General features: G+C 39.4%; 1 pseudogene; it reads right to left on the minus strand.

Annotated features, from left to right (window-relative positions):
- Positions 1-18,245: 18,245 nt before the first annotated feature.
- LOC149240477 (ABC transporter G family member 36-like) overlaps positions 18,246-24,119 on the minus strand; it is a 173,097-nt pseudogene continuing 167,223 nt past the window's right edge.

The raw sequence follows: 24,119 nt of genomic DNA on the forward strand, positions 1-24,119 counted from the left end.
AAAAATGATATTTGAGAAGAAATCAATGCGCGTAATAATGCCCCTGGATCTTGCTGAAGGATTGCGCTATATGGAGTTGGTTCGTGATTATGAGAGTGATGATGATCTGGACTGCATCTATAAGATAACAACGCGAGACCAAGACTGGTTGAATCCCACCACAGATGGACGGATTATATGGGACCGCGATAGCTCCTACACTTTGGATTTCGACAAGGAAACAGAATGATGGTAGAATCGGTTACATGAAGTAACTATGTTGAATTTCAATATGATGACCATGTCGCTGCGTTGTGTGTCACCAGAGGTAAGAAATTTTCCTACTTATGATGGAATGAATGAGGTATATATCTTTTTGGATGCATTCGAAAAGGAAGTGTCAGAAAAATAATGCTTCCAGGCCTTGGACTGGGAACTATGCGCTACACCCACTAGATGGTGGGGTACACACAAGGGAAGTTTCGATGATTGGCGCAAATGTAGGAAAATGATGTGAACACGATTTGGGAAGCCTAAGATGTGACTGAAAGACAAGTACGATGGGAAAAATGATCCACGTGTGCATCTGGCCAAATGGATGCAAGCTTATGGAGAAAAGCCACAACCTGAGTGGGTTCACCTATTCTGTCATACCCTAGATGTTATCCCAATGAATTGGTATGTAGAAATAGAGCTTCACCATGGGATAGGTGAATGGGATATCCTGCATGAAGGATTCATGATGACATTTAGTTTTGAGGACGGGTTTGACGGTATTGATGAACCGCTACAAGAGGTGAAAGCAGCCATATTTAGGATACCATAGGATCCTTTAGACCTGATGCAGCCTAAGTCGGCTACTCAGCTAAGTCGCATGTTGGAATCTTATATTAACTGTTGAGGAAGAGGACGATGATCTGCGGAAGATTAACATTCGAGAGACAGAAGGCCACCGTGAGGTTTAGGGACCACAGATTGAGAACCATGATATAACCACTCCAATGAAAAATAGATAGGTGAACATTGGTACAGAGACATAACCAAAGTTCGCAAATATTGGAGACTACTAGTACAATGCGATGGTGGATAAGGTCATTGAATTGCTCTGAGAATACCAAAACTTATTCCCTACCAAGTTTATAGATTTGAAAGGAATAATCAGAGATCTAGGAGTGATGAAGATCATGTTAAAACCTAATGCGAAGCCAGTTAAGTAGAGGTCTTACTACCTAAATCTGAAATACAAGGAGAAGGTCCACTTAGAGCTAGACAAAATGCTAGCAGCTGGAATCATTTAGCCCGTGGAAGAGTCTGATTAGGTAAGCCCAATGGTGGTGCAAGAAAAGAAGCAGAAGGATGAAATAAGGATATGTGTGGATCTTAGAAAGCTGAATGACGCCTATGTGCATGATCCTTTCCCAACTCCGTTCATAGATGAAGTGTTGGACAATGTAGGTGGCCAGAAAGCATACTCCTTCATTGATGGGTTCTCAGGGTACCACCAAATCAAAATCGTGCCTGAGGATAGGAGTAAGACAACCTTCGCAACTAAGTGGGGTTGTTTTTAATACACTGTAATGTTGTTTGGGCTGAAGAATGCGTCGACTATCTTTTCACGCTTGGTTGTCATGGCATTCAAGGAATTCATTCATAAGTTCCTAGAGGTATATTTTGATGACTGGATTGTATTTTGACTGGTTAAGCACCATGTAGCGAGCTTGTGCTTAATGTTGGATACCTGTCGAAGATACCAGATCGCGCTCAACCTCAAGAAGTGTCTGTTTTGCTTTCCTTTTGTGAACCTATTGGAGCATGTGGTTTGCAAACAAGGGCTGATGATAGACCCCATGAAGATCACAGTGATTATAAACTTGGAAGTGTCGAGAAGTGTGAAACAGTTGCATGCTACCTTGGGACATACGGGATATTACAAAAAGTTTATCAAAGGCTATGCCCAGATCACCACACCAATGGAAAATTTGTTGAAAAGGGATGTCTCGTTCTACTAGAACGATAACTGTAAGAAAAGCCTTGATATATTGAAGAAAATATGGTTACTGTGCCAATTCTAGTCTTCCTGGACTGGAAGAAAGAATTTCATATACATGTTGATGCGTCATGTATGCATTGGGGGAAGTAATAGCACAGGATGGCGGAGAAGGCTTGGACCACCCTATCGCATTCGCAAGCTGCATATTCTCCAAAGTAAAGAAAAACTATTCCACCACTGAACATGAGGGGCTAGCTATGGTGTATGCACTCCAGAAGTATCGACACTACTTACTAGGGGGTCACTTTAAGATGTATATAGATAACTCCGTGTTGAAGTACCTAGCCAATAAGCCTGTTTTTGGGGGGTGTATCCGTAGATGGCTCTTATTTTTCCAAGAGTACAATTTTGAAATTGTTGTGAAGCCTAGACGATTGAACGTGGGACCTGACCACCTGTCGCACATCGAGATAGGTGAGGAACCTACTAATTTGGAGGAAGGATTACCTGACGCATATCTCTCTTCTTTGTGTGTCACGGATGGACATTTTGAGGATATAATACACTTCCTAACAACTGGAACTGTGCCAGAAGAATACTATGTCCAACAAAAGAAGGAATTAGTGGTGCACGCCGCAGACGTCTTTGTCATTGTTGGGAATATATACAAAATGGGGAATGATGAAATACTATGAAGGTATGTACTTGAATTTGAACAAAGCAACATCCTCACGGATGCTCATGGGGGCGCTATGGGAGGACATTATGTAGGAAGAGCAACTGTGCAAAAGATTCTATGCATAGGGTTGTGGTGGCCAACCCTTCATTAGGATTCAAAATCATATTGCAAGGCATGTGATGTATGTCAGCAAATAGGCAGGTCATCACAGAGGGCTGAAATGACTTTGAATCCCCAAATGACATTGCAACCTTTTGAGAAGTTGGCAATAGATTTTGTAGAACCAATTCAACGACAAGGGAAGACAGGTGCGAGGTACATTATCACTGCGACAGAGTAGTTGATTCGTTGGGAAGAAGCGCAATCGGTGAAGGATTTCATGGGCATGAATGCCGCGAAGTTTCTATTTGAACATGTACTGACGCGATTTGGATGCCCAAAGATCTTGATGAGTGATTGTGGTACGCACTTCCTAAATGAGATGATCAGCGCACTAATAGAGGAATTTCAGGTGTATCATCAAAATAGCACACCTTATCACCCACAAGCTAAAAGGATAGTGGAGGCGTTCAACAAAGTGCTTGAAAACGCGCTGACCAAGGCATGCAATGCCCAAGAAGTGATTTGGACCTATGCGTACCTACAGTATTATGGACTTATTGGATGATGTGTAAGAAGTTAATAGGACAGACACCCTTTAGGTTGGTATACGGGGTTGAAGCAGTGATGCCTATGGAATACATCGTGCCTAGTCTACGCATAATAGTTCCCACAAGTATGATGGATTATGAAGCCATGGAAGAGAGGATTGCACAGTTGGATGAGCTTGAAGAAGAGATATTTTTGGCTGGATTTCACCAGCAGGTCCAAAAACAACGTGAAAAGGCATGGCATGACCGACATATTAAGATGTGCACCTTTAAGGTGAATGACTTGGTGCTATTGTATGGTAGTAAATTTGATAAATTTCCAAGGAAATTTAGAATGCATTGGCTGGGGACCTATGTTATTAAGGAGATTACTGACGGTGGTGTGTCCAGTTGGTCAAGTTGAATGGAGATCCCTTCCTAGGAAAAGCGAATGGTAGTTGTTTGAAGCCATACACAGGTGGCCCGGCCATTCGACTAGCTGACAACAGCATAGTCTTAGCGTTCCAGGCAGCTGAAATGAGGTGCAAGATTATAAACTACATTGCCCAGTTTGGAGAGCTGTGTGATGTAGTGAAGTGTCACATGGTCCACGACAGCGCAAAGACAGCTACACTTGTGTGCAAGTCCATTGGAAAGTGACCATTAAAGTCACTATTCACAATTTGATGGTTGGTTTGAGGCCAAATGGAGCGGGCGGCAGGCATTTAAGGCGATATTTATGGGTTAGATTCTTGAAAATATGCCGCCAATCTAGCATTAATGGACCAAATGTGGGGGGAACGGTCGAATTTGAATTCAAAAGGCCCTATAAATTACAAGTGGTTGTCCAGCAGAAAACACTTGGCATTTTGAGAACTGAGTTGTTGCACGCTCAAGTATACATGAACCGAGACCTATTCGAGACTCTGAAAGCGAATTCATTATTTGAGCAACTACTAGAGACATTGCAAGAATTGTGGAATAGCGCTATGTCAGCACCCACAGAAGCCATGGACACAGAAGTAGTGACAATCAAAGAAGTCGCGCAGGAAATTGTGGTAGTAGAAGCCCCAGAGAGTGCCGAAATAATAGTTGAGGTCCCTAAATCACCCAGAACATCGAGACCTAAGAAGGATAAGAAGGCTATGATCCCAGTGCGTGTCTCACCATGAAACCCACAAAGGACCAAGCTCACCTTGCAAGAAAAGGGGAATGCCATTAATTTGGAGGCCGACAAGGAGGAATCTGAAGAAATCCTGGTGGAGGAGGAGGACAAAGAAATGGAAGTTGAAACCCAGGGTGTGGACCCTATTACCAAGTTGCCAGAATATATTCCTCCATGCAAGGGCAAAGCCAAAGTGACAAAGGACATAGATAAGAGAAAGAGCTCTCTGACGATATGTTTCTTGAGGGACCACACTTAGGGCGAGTTTTTGTATTGAAGTTTGAAGATTGGGACCTTGCAGATCATGAGAAATTCTCGCATTTAGCGACTGAACAGCTAATGAACCGATGGATTGTCATGACAGCTGGAATGATTAAATTGGAGCCACGCAAATGGCTTAGGGGTGTAGAGAAATTCAAGTTGCTAAACTTGCTCTGGGTGCCACATTACCACCGCACCCTAGTGACTGTCTTTGTCATCAAGCAGCTCCTCTACTTGGTGCATGATGGGTGTTTGTGGTTGGAGGAGCCCATTCCCATCACAGAAAAATTGATTCATTGAATTACATGGCTGCCTTACTCAGGGGAGAAACCAACCAACATATCAAAAGGAAAAGGTGGCAAGTTGGCCCTTACAGAAGCAATGAAGAAGAAGTTCAAGTTGGAGAAGAAGAAGAAAGGATATGCCATCTCCAACATTAACAACCTCGTAATCAAGGTCGCGACGCAAATACAAGCAGGGAAAGTGATGCAGAAGTGTTTCACAGATGAGGTGCCCATGCCTATGATTGCACTAGCGGCCCAATGTGCGGAAGGAGTCCAGTTCAACTGGATGAACTATTTATGTGGTGAGTTCCTTGCGAACTGTCACGAGGCACAGGAGCAGGGCAAAACGTTTCACTACGCATGGCTCCTGTTGTCGATCATACTGGTGGCATGGGAGCTACCCGAAGATAGGAAATTCCCTTCAATCGCATCAAACCTTCCAGAGGTAGCGAAGTACGCTTTGCTGTGGGTGACCAAGGATGTGTAGCAGATAAAAGAAAGAAAGATATTTTGGGTCTTAATGGAGATGAGCATTAGGATGGGGATCAATCGCAAGCCACAGTTGTCACCCACAATATATGTTAGTCTATAGATATTTACAAATTTCAAAGAGGATTTCCACCATGTCTTTATTAGGACACGGAAGGACCCTACAAAGACATGGCATAACCTCCCATATTTGGAAATAGATGATGTGATCTTTGCAATCCTTGAGTCTTTGCCACCAGAGTGGCATGCTCCAGCAAGCTCCGTGATGGAAATGGATAAGTTCGTCACGCAGTGCAAGAAGGAAGAGACAAAGTTCTGGATGGTGCGGCTGGTGGAGAAGCGTAGAAAGGAGGAAGCAATGGCTAAGGCCCAAGAAGCGTGCGACACCGCGAAATTGGCGAAGCAACAGAAAATAGGAGGAGAAGATTGTGAAGGACAGAAGTCACCTTCACCCGGCACTGAGGCAGAAACAAAGACAGAACAAGGTTACATGCACCTGCAGACAACATCCACCCAACTCAAGCGTCGGTGACCGTGAGATCAAGCAGTGCCATGAAAGAAAACAAAGGCATCAATGACATCTTTCAACCCAATCACCCTCATTGAGGGGGACTTTCATGATATCAGAGAAACAGTGAGGGATTTCACCGCGGAGGCCCTCCAACAGTTCGAAGAGCAGCATCAGTTGGTATCGGGGGCTCTCTAGATAGAGTTGTAGGAGTTGTACATACGCACTCCACAGGTTAGCACAATGTCCACCAGCCTCGCGATTGGCACTTCAGATGCGAGGAGATGTTGTGCACAAGGGTGAACAACATGATAGTGCTACTAGCTGGGGCACTTACTATAGAGAAGGAGGCCAATAGGCCCATGGTTAGCAGTCTAAAATGGGTAGGTTTGAACATGGTTGAACTCCCTCAGGAGACACTCTACCTCTTACAAGATGGAGTCAGCGCGGAACTCAGGGCCCAAGAGATTCGTGTTGTACAGTTGATGAGTAAGCAATGCATCAACATTGAGCAATTGGGCCTGTAGCACGATGACGCAGTGGAGCAGAACAAGTAGATTATGTAGGTAGTAGAGGAAGCCTATCGGATGGTCCCGGAGTTGGACATTCAGGCAGAAGAACCAATGGAGGCGCGCATCCACAAGTTAGCCACATGGGTGCGTGACGCTCGAGTAGAGATGGCCAGGGTTCAACTAGAGTTGAACCTGCAGATCGCAGAACTGCAGTTGAAGGCCCAGCCTTCAACTCCACTAGAATTCAGGGAACAACGTACCACTACTGTTACAATAGAAATAGCGGCGGTTGATAGTGTAGTGGAAGACTGCATGCAGCTGTTTAAATAGTCATTCGAGGTCCTAACTACCTTGCAGGAGGACCCAAATGTAGAGCGCTTGGAGACAAAGGCGCGCGAGCTACAACGGAGGTATGACGAGGTAAAAGGGACCACGCAAACAGTTTCTCTTACACAAAGGCTCGCACAGACACAGGAGGCAAAGGCTCTCAAGGAACAGGTGGATGATGCTCGGCATAAGGAAGAAGTCTTAAAAGCACGCCTACAGCCATGGATAGACGAGGCTTACATGATCACAACCTCCATTGAAGGGAAGCTCGTGAAACTGCAGGTAGCTTAGCAGAAGATTCAGAGCAGCAGTCACCAAACAGTGAGTGGAAGAAGTCTAGTAGGTGGCCACTCAATGCGTTGCTGACGTTGCGGTGATCCAAACAGAGTTGGAAGGTATTCGTGCTAATATCTCCACACCTACAGAGTGACTCGAAGACGAGTGACAATGTTTGTGTTGGCAGCTAGTTGGGCATGGGATCCACCAAGGATAGTTTTGGGGCTTAAAGCCCATATTTTGGTCCAATTTTGTAATCCAAATGTAAATACTCCGCATTTTATGGTCGCAAAGAGTGTAGATGTTAAAGCGTTATAGGGTTGTCCGCCCTTATTTTGAAAATGTAATGTCAACTGTAGAATATCTACCCATGGCCAACGGACCATGGGATTGTACAAATAGAGCTAAGCTCTAAGTAGTTAAGGGCATGAGATAATTTGAATTATGGATTAAGATATGATGTATGATAGATAGCTCTGAGTAGAAGTCTAAGTTTTGGGTCATAGCGTAGGTAGAGGCTCTGCAACTGAGTGTACAAAGGCCTAGAAATCTGTAGTTGAGTTCACGGACCCCTGCAGTTGAGTGCGCAGGGCAGGTCGAGTCTGTAATCATTCGAAAGTATCAATAAAGATAAGTATTCTACAATTTGTGTGTCTTTATTTCCTGTTTATGCATATATTATATTTTGTATAAATTTCACATATAATGCTTATATGATGTGCGAATGTATGTAATTGTGCTGGATAAGTGACCGCAACTAGGAACATCTATTTACGTGAAGCTAACTAAATAAAACACTTGGCCTAGTTAGGAAGATATTGTAGTTCGATGCCCTAGCGGCGCGAAAGGACTTCAGCCCCTAATTAGGGTTGTGCAGAAGACGATTGTACCCTTTCGTGAAGGTACTAAAGGGTGGAGCAGAGTGTTAAGAAACCTGCACGAAGGCAAGTATAGCTGGAATAAAACGACATCACATCCATCTCAAGGGTGTGGAAACTTGGTTCCAACATCCCCCCATACTGCTTCGAGTGAGACTTCAGTCCGCACTTTGCAGGCTAGTGTCAAAAGGGTCAGTAGTGTAGGGATTTATTTGGCTAACTAATGCTGACCCTGGGTTAGGCCCCCACAAGCCAACACTACATATCCAACATGTGCACAACACCATATATACACAATACCGCATATCCAACATGTGCATATCACCATCTATACACAACACTGCATATGCAATATTCACACAACACTATATGTACCATCTTGTACATAATCATTGCATCAACAACATGTACACACACTATATATATGCAACACCACATGCACACAACATCACAGATGTAACATGTACACCATATACAACATATGCACAACAATAGTACCACACATCCAAGGCCACACTGTCTCTACCAACCAACCTTGCTTCTAGTATCTTATTCATGCTTGTCCCTGCATGTCACAAACCACACCACTTTCATTTCATTAATGTATCCCTCGGTATAGCCTTCCCATAACATAGACATAATATAATCACATAATATAAAATCATAACCACATGATACTGACCTCATAGATTTTTCAGGGCTACTCCTCCCAATTGATTCCTCAAAAGACCAGAAACTTCTTCATGCCATTCGCCTACATAAGCAATCATTCTTTCACAAGAATGATCCTTGATGATCCTATCAGACAATGACATATATACATAGATATATAAACATTAGCATAAAAAATCGTGATCTTGTCAGACAATGATATGCATACATACACATACATACATATAAACATCAACATAAAAAAATAATTAGCTAGTCAGTCAACGACATACATAAATACATATGTACATATAAACATTAGCATAAAATAATCATGATCCATGATGACCTTGTCAGACATGACATACATACATACATACATACATACATAAATACATGTATACACATATAGACATCATCATAATCATGATCACAACGTAATTACTAGATATCATAAGGTCAAGGTTAAGAGAAATCCCTTTATGTGTGCAACACATTCGCAACATTGAGAACAATAGTTCCTAACACAGCCAAGGCATATGATGCCTCAAATTCATTCACCTTACCTTTCTTGATTACCTTTCCCATGATTGTTCTACCATTGTCCATTTACACCAATGGACCAAACAATTCCAACTAGCGGTCATACTCTTGCCTTCAACTACCCTTATACATGCATCGAGCTTCATTCGGGTTTTACCTTACTTGTTGAGTACCACACAACTCTCCCCGAGCTCCATTAACTTCCTCATTCCCCAACCAATTATCAAGACTCTTAAAACAATAAAGGCAATGCCGAGAAGTAAACAAGAAGAAAACCATGGAAAATAAATAAAGATATGACACCATAAACAAAGTGGCATGTCCATCAAGCGCAACAATTCACAAAATGCCAAAAGCATGAGACTAACAATAGACACCATGACTCAATCCCCATGGTTCCCAGTGCTTCCAAAGGGAAGCTCAAACTAAGCCTTATTCAAGATTTCATGGCAGTCTCTTTGTCATGCAATCCCTTGCATCATACTGCCATCACCACACAACTGTCAATGCATAAATAAACATAGCAATACACTGGTTACCTTACCTTGTTGTTCCAAACATGTTTTTTGCAAATGAACACATCCATGTTGAAAATAGCAACAAGAATTGCTAAAAATAGAAATGCTAAAAATAGCATTGCTATAGATAGTATTTTGGGATACATTCCAATTTTAATTAGTCCCTAAATTAAAATTGAGAATCAAAATTCGAATTTGATCTCAGCAGTTGTTTGTAAAATAATTAATTAATTCATCTTGAGTTAATTAGTTGGAGAAAATAAAACATGAAGTCTATGTGAAGACATGCAACAATTATCCCTTTGATTGAGGAAGTTATACAGTAAATAAGGAGATCAGGATGAGTTGTACTTTGAGTTGCAATTAGTTAGCTCAGTTAATTGAGTTAAGTCGAGTTAGATTAGTTCCAACAGTTTGTGGAACTGATTGTGAGTTCAGTTAGTCAATGCATGCATGCATGCAACTAGTGTACTTCAGATAACTGAATATTCTCTCATAAATAACTCATGCATGTCAGTTCAGACAGAGACCCAGTTGAGATCAAAGGATGGGACAATGTACTATCAGTTGCAAGAATATTCCCATGAGGATATCTCTTGCATACAGAAAGAATTCTTTCCTTGAGGATTGTGCAATTATTTCAGAGGTTAGTGAGTAGTGTGTGAGGTAATTACACACAGGTGGCAACTTGAGGACCCAGGAGAAACTGCGCAAGGAAATAGGAGGCTTGGAGGACTAAAGGAAGGCATATGTGTTGTCTATTCTGTCTATGAGTAGCAGCAAGGGATTGTATTGAGAGCTGGATAGCTTGTGAGCTAAAGCTTTATGTAATCCTGAGATATTTCCACTTGTATGGTAATACAAATAGCGGGGTTTTTAGTTGAGGCTTTCCCCAGAGTATTCTTCTGTGTTCATGTGTGATTGATTTCTTCTTCATCTGTTATATGTCTTTTATTTGATCTTGCTCAAAATCGATTAAGCTTCAGCAAGTTTGTTTTTAGAAGTAGATCAAGTATTTTGCTTTAGTTACATTGCATTATTAGGTGATCTACAGTCAGAATTTCTAAATGGTATCAGAGCAAAGGTGATCAAAGCAGAGAGCAGTACACTGTGAAGGGAGAAGTTAGAAATTTTGAAGTTCTTGATTGTAGGTATAAAATCGATTTCTTATCACATATCAAAATTCACTAATGGCATTCAATGGCTTGAGACTCGAGTATGCCCTGGATGGCAGCTTGAATTACATAGCCTGGAAGGATTGCATGGAAGCGGTATTAGAGGACAACAGATTGAATAACTTCATTAATCAAGAAGTCCCCATGCCAGCAGCAGCTAATGCCCAAGAATTGGCCTAATGGAAGAAATGTGTGGTGAGAGCGAGGAGGATTCTTTTGGAGGGAGTTCGAGACCATATTGTCTCAAGTCTCCATGGGAAGTAGACACCATTTTCAATGTGGAAGACATTGAAGGATCTATATCAGAATAGCAGCGATCAGAGGAAGTTGGCACTAAAAGACAAGCTTCAGAAAATCAAGTTCAAAAAGGGCGACATGATCTCTACATATCTAAACAAGGTCACTGCCTACAAAGATGAGTTTGGAGGTGTAGGAATCACAATAGCCAATGATGAAATGGTGGGTCTTGCTCTCCTCGATCTTCCTAAGAGCTGGCATAACTACCAAGACTCAGTGAATGGAAGAGAGAAGCTACTAGATTGGGAACGACTGCGGTCGGATCTGATGCAGGAGGAGATCAGGAGAAGCACCAGAGATGGTTCTTCATCAAAGCATGATGATGAAGAAAATCTAGCCTTAGCAAGTAAGGCAAGGAAAGGGAAAGGGAAGGCTTCCCATTCCAAATTGAGTTCTTCCCATGGTGGGAAGAATATTGACAAATTTAAAGAGCGATGCTTTAACTGTCATGAGGTGGGCCATTAAGCAACAAGTTGTCCATAGAATAAATCCAAGAAGGGATCCTCGAAAGGATCAGATGGTGAGGCATTGGCCTCACATTTCGAATAGGATTTTACCCTCATTGAATGCATGGTTTCATCGATGGTGGGTTGTGTTTGGTACCTGGACAATGGAGCCTCATTCCACATGACCGACGAGAAGAGTTTATTCAGTATCTTGGAGGAGAAGGACCTCCAAATGCACATAGAGATGGGTGATGATGGAAAGTACCATGTTTCAGGTGAAGGCACAGTTGTGTTTCAGAGGGAGCATGGAGCTCATCTCACCTTGACTAATGTAAATTATGTGTGTGGACTGAAGAAGAACTTGGTATCCATTGCAATGTTGGAAGACAAAGGCTATGATGTAGTCTTCAGTAAAGGAAAGGCGTTCCTGAGACACATCGCCATGGGTCAGACCAAGAGGATTGGGATTCGAGTGAAGAATCTCTACAAGCTGGAGGTAGATGACTGTGCTGCATTGAGTTCCAAAGCAGAGTTGGTGCAAAGCCAAGATATTGGCGAGTTATGGCATAGAAGGTTGGGCCATTTGCATCATGGGTCCTTAAAGATCATGCAACAAATCTCTACCAGACTTCCCAAAGGTAAAGTTGAGCAAGTAGATACATGCAAAGGTTGTACCTTGGGTAAGTATGCAAAATATTCCTTTCGGGATCAAGACAGTTGAGCTGAGGCGATCTTGCAGAAAGTTCATACAGATGTGTGTGGACCATTCTCGACAGCATCCACTACAAACAAAGGTACTATGTTATTTTCATTGATGATTTTTCTCGTAAGTGCTGGATCTATTTCATGCAGAAGAAGGATTAGACCTTCTCCAAGTTTTGTGAGTTAAAATATTTGGTTGAGAAGGAATCAGGGAAGAAAATAATGGCCTTGAGAAGTGACAACGTGGAGAGTATGTCTCTCAAGAGTTTAAGGACTTCTGTGCAGTGGAAGGAATTAAATGGGAGTTAACAACACCCCATAACCCACAATAGAATGGGGTGGCCGAGAGGAAGAACATAATGATTGTGGGAGCAACTTAGGCGATGCTACATGGCCAAGGCCTGCCACTTCATTTGTGGGTTGAGGCATGCAATAAAGTGGTATACTTGTAGAATAGAAGCCCACATCACATAATTGGGATGAAGACATCAGAGGAAGTTTTCTCTGGGAAGAGACCAGATGTGAGTCACTTCAAGATATTTGGCTCATCGGTATTTTTCCATGTGACCAAAGATGCCTGGAAGAAAATTGAGCCAACAGCTGAGTTGGGGATACTTGTGCGGTACACTGATACACCCCACAACTATTGGGTGTTCTTGCCTACCAGTTAGACGACAGTGGTACGCAGAGATCTAAAGTTCAACGAGCAGAAGGCCATGTGAGTTTCCCTTGAGAGGGAGCTCAAGTTTTAGGCAGAGGAGGAACTTTTGGTTCCTAAGGAGGAGGAGCCTCAGACTAATGTGGAGCAGCTGCATGTAGGGGTTCCAGGAGTGGAGGCATCCACTCATGTAGAGTCTTCTAGAGATGGGCAGAAACGCTCAAGGGAAGCTGACAGATTGTTGATGGATGCGAGAAAAAATGTGGGAGAGCCATATTCTCAGCGCAGATAGAGGAGGTCACCTGAGCCGTACACTAGTTACATGGCCCTTGTTGGGGAATGTATAGAGACTGAAACATCTTCCTTTCGAGGAAGCAGTGCAGCAACCAGTTTGGGTTGATGCTATGGTGGAGGAGTATGACTCCATAGTTCGGAACAGTGTTTGGGATGTTGTTCCAAGACCGGAGAACAAGTCAGTGGTGAGTTCCCGTTGGATTTTCAAGGTAAAGAAAGCAGTTTATGGTAGTGTAGAGAAACATAAGGCAAGGTTTGTTGCCTGTGGTTTCTCATAGGTCAAGGGGATCGACTATGATGAGACTTTTGCTCCTGTAGTAAGGTACTCATCTATCAAATTGGTGTTGGTACTATCAACACAAATGGGTTGGAAGATCCATTAGATGGATGTGAAGACTGCATTCCTCAATGGAAATATTGAGGAAGAGGTGTACATAGAGCATCCGAAAAGATTTGAGACCTTCAATCATGAGTCGCATGTGTGCCGACTCAAGAGAGCTTTGTACGGGCCGAAGCAAGCACCTTGTGCTTGGTACACCAGGATCGACAACTACTACACCAGGTTGGGCTTCACAAAGAGTGAAGCAGATGCGAACCTGTACCACATTATGGTAGAAGGTAAGTCATTAATCATTGTTCTTTATGTTGATGATCTAATATTAACAGGTGATGATTAGTTGATCAAGTCTTGCAAGGAGGATCTTGCAAGAGAGTTTGAGATGAAAGACACAGGTCTTGTGCACTACTTTCTAGGCATGGAAGTGTGGCAGAAGGATGGGGAAGTGTTTGTGTCTCAAGGCAAGTATGCCAACGAGGTACTCAGGAGATTCCACATGGAGAAGTGCAAGCCCATGCAGACTCCTCTAGCAGGTAACTAGAGGAAGGAGGATGCTACTTCAGGTGAGGTAGTAGCTTCTACTGTGTATCAGTAGCTTGTGGGTTCATTGATGTATTTAGTGAACACGCGACCAGATTTGTTTTTTGTGGTGAACCAACTGAGTCAAGCTATGGTTCAGCCTACCAAGCTGTTTTGGAAGGCAGCTAAGCATGTGCTGAGATACCTCAGAGGTACATTTCAGTATGGATTATGGTACAGATGGACAGAGGGAGTGAAGCTTTGGGGCTTCCCAAATGCAAATTGGGCAGGAATTCCATCAGGTCGGAAGGGCACTTCAAGAGGAATTTTCAACCTTGGTTCAACTACAGTTTCTTGGTACAGTAGGAAACAGAGGTCAGTTGTACTTAGCTCAGCAGAGGCTGAATACATAGCTGCAAGCCAAGCAGCATGCGAGGCCATTTGGATGCAGAAAATTCTAGTTGGGTTGTTTGATCAGAGGATGGATCCAACTTTGATCTATTGCGATAATCGGAGTTGTATCAAAATCTCTAAGAATCCAGTATTTCATGACAGGTCCAAGCACATCGATATCTGGTATCATCATCTTCAAGACTGTGTGGTGAAGAGGATCATGTTGTTGCAGTATGTTTTGACCAAGGAGCAAGATGCAAACATTTTGACTAAGGCATTGTCAAAATGAAAATTTGAGTTCCACAGAGACAGGATCAAGGTGGCAAATAATATCTTTCTTTTTGAGAGGGAGGGTTGAAAATAGCAAAAAGAAATGCTAAAAATAACATTGCTATAGATAGCATTTCAGGATACATTCCAATTTTAATTAGTCCCTAAATTAAAATTGAGAATTAAAATTCGAATTTGATCACAACAGCTGTTTGTAAAATAATTAATTAATTCATCTTGAATTAATTAGTTGGAGAAAATCAAACATGAAGTCTATGTGAAAACATGCAACAGTTATCCCTTTGATTGAGGAAGTTATCCATTAATTAAGGAGATCAGGATGAGTTGTACTTTGAGTTGTAATTAGTTAGCTTAGTTAACTGAGTTAAGTCGAGTTAGATTTGTTCCAACAGTTTTTGGAACTGATTGAGAGTTCAGTTAGTCAATGCATGCATGCATGCAACTAGTGTACTTTAGATAATTGAATATTCTCTCATAAATACTCATGCATGTCAGTTCAGACAGAGACCCAATTGAGATCAAAGGATGGGACAGTGTACTATCAGTTGTAGGAATATTCCCATGAGGATATCTCTTGCATGCAGAAGGAATTATTTCCTTGAGGATTGCACAATTATTTCAGAGGTTAGTGAGCAGTGTGTGAGGTAATTAAACATAGGTGGTAGCTTGAGGACCTAGGAGAAATTGCGCAAGGAAATAGGAGGCTTGGAGGACTGAAGGAAGGCATATGTGTTGTCTATTCTTTCTATGAGCAGCAGTGAGGGATTGTACTGAGAGCTGGATAGCTTGTGAGCTAAAGTTTTGTGTAATCTTGAGATATTTCCACTTGTATGATAATACAGATAGCAGGGTTTTTAGATGAGGCTTTCCCCAGAGTATTCTTCTGTGTTCATGTGTGATTGATTTCTTCTTCATCTGTTATATGTGTTTTATTTGATCTTTCTCAAAATCGATTAAGCTTCTACAAGTTTGTTTTTAGAAGAAGATCAGGTACTTTGCTTTAGTTACATTGCATTATCAGGTGATCTACAGTGAGAATTTCTACAAACCAAACCATCTCTCAAGGGAATCCAATTCCCTTAACAAATCCATTTTATCTAGAGAGTAGCTAATATACCTATCAAGTACATGTTCATGAATCTAACACATATCAACATAATGTCATAAGAAATCAATGTTAAAAAGACTTCCGGTATGCAAAGCACTCATTCGTTTGGAATTAGGGTTTCCAAACATTTCCAAAGGAATTACTTCCCAATTCCTTTCTTTTACCTTTTTACTTTGTTGCAATTGAGTCTTACTATGCACTGTCACATCACCCAACTATTAGTTATATAAACACATCAACTATTACCTTGTCAAGCTAATACCAAGCATGTTTCCCTGCAACTGCTCACACATGTCAACCACATGTTCCAAATATAAAGACAATCATATCTATTAATTTGAAAACCTTTACCAAATCTAACAACCATGTCATAATCCATAGTCAACTCATAGTCATTAGGCATAATACTACAACTATCACCAATTATACTCAAGTTCATATCAACTATCTTAACACATATGTGTTAGTACGACCATCTTAAAACAAGATCATTTCGACAAGAAATCTTATAGACACATGCTCATATCATTGAATGAAGCATAAGAACCAATATTGAAGAAAGAAAATTGATAGCTTGAAAACTTAATATGTTAAAATACACGAGGTATTTAAAATAATAATTTATTAATATATATAAAATGTATAAGTGATGATTGTTTACAATGAGGACCCACATTTATATACCTAAACATGTGTCCTTTCGTGAATGGGCATGTCTTTTAGACATGACTTTTCACTTAATTTAATGACTATTTAACCTGATTAATATTTAATTATTTAATATTTATATTTATTTTATTTGATTACTTGTTATGAATTATATTCATAACATAGCCCCTTCCTTCAGAAGCTTTGCCCTCAAAGCTTTAATGTTGTGGATTTCTTCACTTAGTGGTTTTCGTCTCGATGTATATAATCTGGCAAGTGTCTCATCATGTAGAATCTATAATATTCCTCTTTTTTTTAAACATTCTTTTTTAAACTCTAATTTTTTTTTGTTAACTCTATTTTTTTTTATAATAATGGTTTTTTTAAGACCTACCTTTTTCATATAAAAAGGAAAGTGCAAAGATTCAACCGATCATCCATCGCGTGTTGTTATAACACTTTATGACTTTGTAAGTTATGTTAATAGATATAACACACACTGAAGTCACGAGATAGGAAAAGACGACAGACGAAAATGAAACAATATGATGATTGTTCGGTGAATAACACTAGGGCAACAAGGGACAAGTCTCTGGTCGTTGTGACACCATGTGCCTTATCGAAATGATAACTGCATGGTATCTTCCTATCGAGACGGAGAAAAACAACTGACAAACGGTCAACGCAAGGGAAAATATGGACGAAGCTGGTAGGAATTGGATAGAGCTGACCAAAATCATGGTAGCGGAAATGGTAGGGACGGATCGTAGGAATTGGATGGAGCTGACCGAAATCATGGTAGCGGAAATGGGCATGGGTAAACAAATTTTGACCAAAGTTAGTGGCGGAATTGATGATAGGAAGCGAGGGTTTCTCCATAGTTCTCTGGCGTTTTCATCCACAGCTGCATGAAGGCTAACATCTACTTTTTCCTCTGTGTGACCACTAATTACTACCCCCTTTGTAATGTTACTCTGACCAATCATGATAACTTCATCTCTGAAATTGAAATTATAAGTATTGTCCTCCAGATGTTGTTTGATCTGATGCCATGTGAATCTGGAATTCCATATAATTTGACCACATCGAAAATCCGGTTCTCGATTGGCTTGGCGATTATCTTGTACGTATCGAAAAACAATAGTATTTTCTGGAAATGTGAATGTTGTTAGATAATCCTTGCTCTCGTCGTATCCACTTTCATCCATTCTGAAATGACGAACATTCTCTCCACGTCGTTCATCATCTAATTCACATGTATCAATATTCTCTGATAAACTCTTGATTCCGAGATGAATGTTATCAGCACGTTGTTGATCATTAATGTCGTATACAACATTATTATTAAACCTCACAGTCGACACCAAATGGTCAACTTCAATTTTGGGCATTTGGATTGTTGCACCCACTGTTGCACTTTGTAGAGCAGGAGGAATAATACTTCCACTCACCTCAGCTTCTGCTTCCACAGTTCTCATAACATCGAGAACCAGTTTTCTCACATATTCGTTATGGGGATTTGTATCCATGTTTCCGTTTTCTTCTTCCATTGTTTCCAAATGAACTAATTCGAATATACAAGAATCTCCCGCACTCTCAAATCTACCTATACCCTTTTGTTGATAAAAGTCGTCGTATTTGATATCTTTAATATCATCACTTGCGTCATCTCCAGGCTTTTGAAATTTCTAAAGCTCGACAAATGTTGGTTGGATAATTTGGGAACTAATAGATTTCATGGACACAGTTTTGAAAACATATCCATCTTTAAACATCATACCCTCAATTGTCTCAAACACCTCTCCTGTGATTGGATCTCGTTTATGTTCAACTGGGATACGCATTTCCTTCACTTCACGCATGTTAATGAAGTGAGGCGGAGGAACAAAAGCCTTCTTTTTCCTAGTATTCTTGTATCCCAACCCGTAGCCATTCATATGTGCAATAATTTGGGCAGCACAATTGATATTATAAAATTTTACAAAACCATAACCTTTGCTTGAACCTTTCACATTGTCCCTGATGACTTTGGCTTCAACATGATTATGTTCAAAACGAGGTCCTAAACCCAGATGGAAAACGTAAGGACTATCAAAACTAGATTCCAAACCCACATGTGAAAAGTTGGGGCTGTATCCTTGCAAATGAAAACCTTGTACAGAAGAGGTCCCAAATTCATGACCCTTGCTTATGTCTAGTCCTATTCTAGCATTTCCATTTTGTTGGTTGATTTCAGATTCTTCTCCATCCCAATCCTTGTTGAGATCATCTTCATCTAAATCATCATCTTGATCTACATAATCTTCATCGATATCATTTTCATCCACATCAAGATCAACTCCATCTGGATTTTCAACATTATAATCTTCTTGATCTATATCAGCTACATCATAATCATTATCTAGATCATTTTCTTTGTTATCGCTTTTCTTTCGACATGCTTTAACTTCTCCACATGATTTTTCTAATCGCTGAAATACTTCTTGAATTTCACTAAAATGTTCAACGCATTCAGGACGTGAACGTAATGGCACATTGTGCGACGAACAATGTCAAAGACTCGCATGATTATATCGTGTGCCATGGCTCTGATACTACTAAAACATAAAAATCGATACTGAAGCAAGAAAACTTATAGCTTGAAAACTTAATATGTTAAAATACACAAGGTATTTAAAATAATAATATCTATATATATATATATATATATATATATATATATATATATATATATATATATATATATATATATATATATAGATATAGATATAATGTATAAGTGATGATTTTTTACAATGAGGACCCGCATTTATATACCTAAGTAGTTGTTCTTTCGTGAATGGGCATGTCTTTTAGACATGCCTTTTCACTTAATTTAATGACTATTTAACCTAATTAATATTTAATTATTTAATAGTTATATTTAATTTATTTAATTACTTGTTAGAGATGGCTTTGATACCATTGAAGCATAAAAACTGATACTGAAGCAAGAAAACTAATAGCTTGAAAACTTAATATGTTAAAATACAAGAGGTATTTAAAATAATAATTTATTAATATATATAAAATGTATAAGTGATGATTGTTTACAACGAGGACCCTCATTTATATACCTAAGCAGGTGTCCTTTCGTGAATGGGCATGTCTTTTAGACATGCCTTTTCACTTAATTTAATAACTATTTAACCTAATTAATATTTAATTATTTAATATTTATATTTATTTCATTTAATTACTTGTTATGAATTATATTCATAACATTGAAGTAATCAAACAATAGATAAATGACATAATAGACATCAAACACTCAAACACCAAATAAACAACATAATCAAACATTCAAGCACAAAGTAGATGACATAAGCAAGCTCATACCTTAATGTATCTCAGGGGTCTACACAATCAATCCAAATTAGCATGAATCAACTCAAACATAAATAAGATCATGGTATCCACAAGCATCACTAGCCAACATGTCCACATCATAAGATCATAAACATTTATCATTCATACATAATAATTACATCTGCACAGTCAGTATAGGTTGGTATAATATTGCAACATATTAACTTATACCTGAATTTCACAACCATAGCCATTTGCATATACCAATCCAACTTAGTATGATACATATAACATCAAGATATTAATGTAATAACCCTAATCATCAATTTACTAGCATATAACAACAAGAAGTTATATATCATGCTCATCAAAAACATATAACGTAATGATCAAGCTAACTATCATATAACAACAAGTTAACCTATAGCGTACTCATCAACAACATATAACATAATCATTAAGTTATCTAACATAAAACAAAAATATCAATGCATACAACCACATGTTACTATCTCTCATGACTATCTCACACATGTGCATATGGCTATACAAATCAACTAGCATCTATCATGAATGTAACCATAACATCAATAGAATGAAAGGCATACACATAACCATAATGCATATAACAATCCTTAACCTACATACCTGCATGCCCAACATACAAACCTATATGACGATGTGCACTTGCCTCAAGGTCCAATGTTGCGACTTCACTTTAATGATTTGCATCTCCTACTCTATCTCATCCAACACATTAGCATCATAACATACTAATATCATCATGATGGCCTATTTGCATACAATGACCTCACAATTCATATTCGACCTACCATGCATGTGTAACCATAAATATGACAATGCATTCATATAGACACCGACATGCATAACAATGCATATACACCCATACACTCATGACGACACATCCCACAACAACACCACCAACCTTCACATGGTGACATCACTACAACCATGATCAACACCATGAAAAAGCAACAAGCACATGGACTACAAGCATAAAGAACACATACGCAACCAACATGAACGCATAACCCATCCAGTCTGAGGGGTGAACCATGCTTTGATACCACTCTGTAAAATCCTCCTCCCACATCTACCCAAGAAACCTGCCAACCAGGGTAAACATGTGATGAGAGGCCTCTATGATATGATTCGACCTCCCAAGTCACATTAGGGAAGTGGAACCGATGGAAGCACACCATATAGACATTCAACATCAGCATTAGGACCCTCAAGAATGACTCCAACCTTTCTGCCAACCAGCCCCTTGGTCCCACTAATATTTTGGACCACTTCACCTCTAGTTTCACTCATGCTATTGGCATGCCAGTGTCCAGGGACCTCTGGACACTCTCACAGTCTTGCAAGCCAACATCCAGGGACTATTTTGCATAGTGTTGTGATAGTGTCCCCGAGATTTGAGCCACTTTTTTAGGCCTAGATCCCAGGTCACTACCCATAATTGAATGACACCTTTAGAACAATAAGATAACATGGGAATAACAGTACTAATGCAATCACTTGAATAAGAACTTCACTAGTCCGCTACTAGCCATGACAGGCATTTCATCAAACATATCATGAATATGTAATCTACAGGTGTAAATAATAAATCTGAGCATAGGGTTCTCATACTTATATGAGATTCGCTATGAGGCATTATTTCCTTGAAATATTAACTACTATTTCATCCATTAGGTCATAGATACATTGTTCATTCATTTATAAGTAAAAACATGATGAAAGCCACACATAGCTACGGTCACAAACACACACACACACAAACACACACACAGATATATATATATATATATATATATATATATATATATATATATATATATATATATATATATAGATATATATATATATATAACCAACATAATAGCAGGAAAAATACCAATGAAATCACAGCCATATGATCCACATATAAACCACCATAATACTCATAGAAATACAAGGATAAATAACCTCATATTAATGATGCAAAATCAAAACCTGGGATGGGAATTGCACATTCCACCCGACCGTAGAAAGGGTTGAGCCAAAAATCTCTTCATACATTCACCCTTGTGCCATATTCCAAGCATGAATGTGGGATATCATAGAACATATCAATCTAAAACCATCCAAGGCTTCCAAAGGCTATCCACCTCAACCCATAAAACAATGATTCCACCTCATGGTCAAACATCACAAAACCATCATTAGATTGGTCTCTGTCCAATATTTCCAGGGCTCTAGAGAATTTGTTCCAACTAAGGCTTTCAGGACTAGTACCTCGACCCACAGCTGCTACTGGGCTTTTAGAGAATTTGTCCAACCAGGGCTTCGAGGACTAGTAACTCAACCCACCAATGGTTTCTAGAGCGTTTTTCCAGCCAAGGCTTCCAGGACTAGTAACTCAACCCAAGATGTTATGGGGCTTCCAGAGAATTTGTCCAACCAGGGATTCTAGGATGTAATAACTCAACCCAAGTGTTGGGGCAAAGTGATTTCCTTTCATTTAATTTGCCAACCTGGGGGTTTCATAAACTTGTGAAGCATGCGTGCACTTTATGTGTTAGAAATTGTCTTTCAGTTTAGATCAATCTAACTACAAAATAACGAAAACCAATTCATCTAATCTATGAAATCAAATAATGAAAATGAAATTCAACTAACCTGTGAAACCAAAAATAGCTAATGTATACTTAGTTACTCCAGCATTCAATTATGAAGTGTTACCTTCTTGAGATGATGTATAAGCAACTATTTATACTTTAACTTCTAATGTCCTAGAAAAGCAAGTAAAGTGTGCAGAAAATAACTCAATAATTGCATGTATCAAATATTCAACCATTCAATCTTGAAATATGATTAAATCAATTTCTTAGAATGATCTTTAGGAATATCAGTTAATGCAATTAAATGAGGATCTTAAAAGCAAATATAAAAGCATGAAAAAGTAAAGCTCAATGATTGCATAGGTTGAACATTCAATCACCCAATTTGAAGTCACCTTCTTGGCCTGATCCTTTATTCAATTATACAATGAATTGATGGTTTGATCTAAGAAATTAAATAACAGAACATGAAAGGAAACTAAATAAATATGAGCCCTTGCCTCAAACTTAATCCATTTATAAAATACATAAATCTTCCCTATTGAAATGTTTTTAGAAAAGAAAAGATTACACAGTCATTCTAAAACTAATACTAAGAAAGCAAATGAACTTTAATCTATAAAAGCAATTAAATCTCACAATCATTAGATGGCTATTCCAATGGTGTATGAGGATGGCAAGTGAAGAAGCTCCATATGCAAGCAAAACTAAATCTTCAAATCTCCAAGTATAAGCTCTAAATTCTCTATTAAAAACATGAGCATTTCTCCAAATTTACACATGCCTTTCAAAGGAGAAGGCTCTCCTATTTATATAAAAATATAAGAAGCTACCCTATTTAATGAAGTTCCACTAAAATCTCATATAGTTACAACCAAATAGCTCATAATGAGATACATATCCCCTAAGTGTCTCATAGAGTTCTAATCCAAATAAGAAATAATGAGACACCTCGTAGAGTTACAATCCAAATAGGACACATATCCTTCTTTGACCTTTATCCAAATCTCCTTTAAATGGAATTCGAATTTGAGCATTGGAGGCCACATAAGGGTGCCTTGGAAGCTTCCAAATGACCTACACATGTCATGAAACTCAAGCCACATATATAGATACATGAAACCATGTTAATTTCATAGTTTTTAATCATAAATTCACTTTAAACACATAAAATAAATAACTTTGGTAAATAAGGATCCTAACCCATATATTTATGAAAATGGTGGCTAATGAAAGGTTATATGGTTATGGAGTTGCGACATGTGAGTGAAATGGTGGTGATAAAGGTGAAAGTGGATGTCGTTTTGAAGACATTTTGGAGGCCCAAACCAAGCTAAGGAAACATGAGAACCAACCAAACATAAACAAGGAAATAAACCCACAATATCCATGCCAACTATTTAGGAAATAGAAAGGCTAGGAAAATCCACTATCAATCCAGGCAATCCTCGATGCCAGTGACATATCATAACCAAGAAACCACATGTATGTGCCATGCATGCCAAAAATAGTGAGGAAAACATACATGCAACTTGGTACCTGCAAGAAAAACTCGTTGTAGCTACTGATCCCGATGTCCTCTTGTGC

The sequence above is a fragment of the Pinus tabuliformis genome, chromosome 8 (genome assembly GCF_031772625.1).
Source record: "Pinus tabuliformis cultivar Carrire ecotype Pingquan chromosome 8, CPIR1, whole genome shotgun sequence".
NCBI lineage: Eukaryota > Viridiplantae > Streptophyta > Pinopsida > Pinales > Pinaceae > Pinus > Pinus tabuliformis.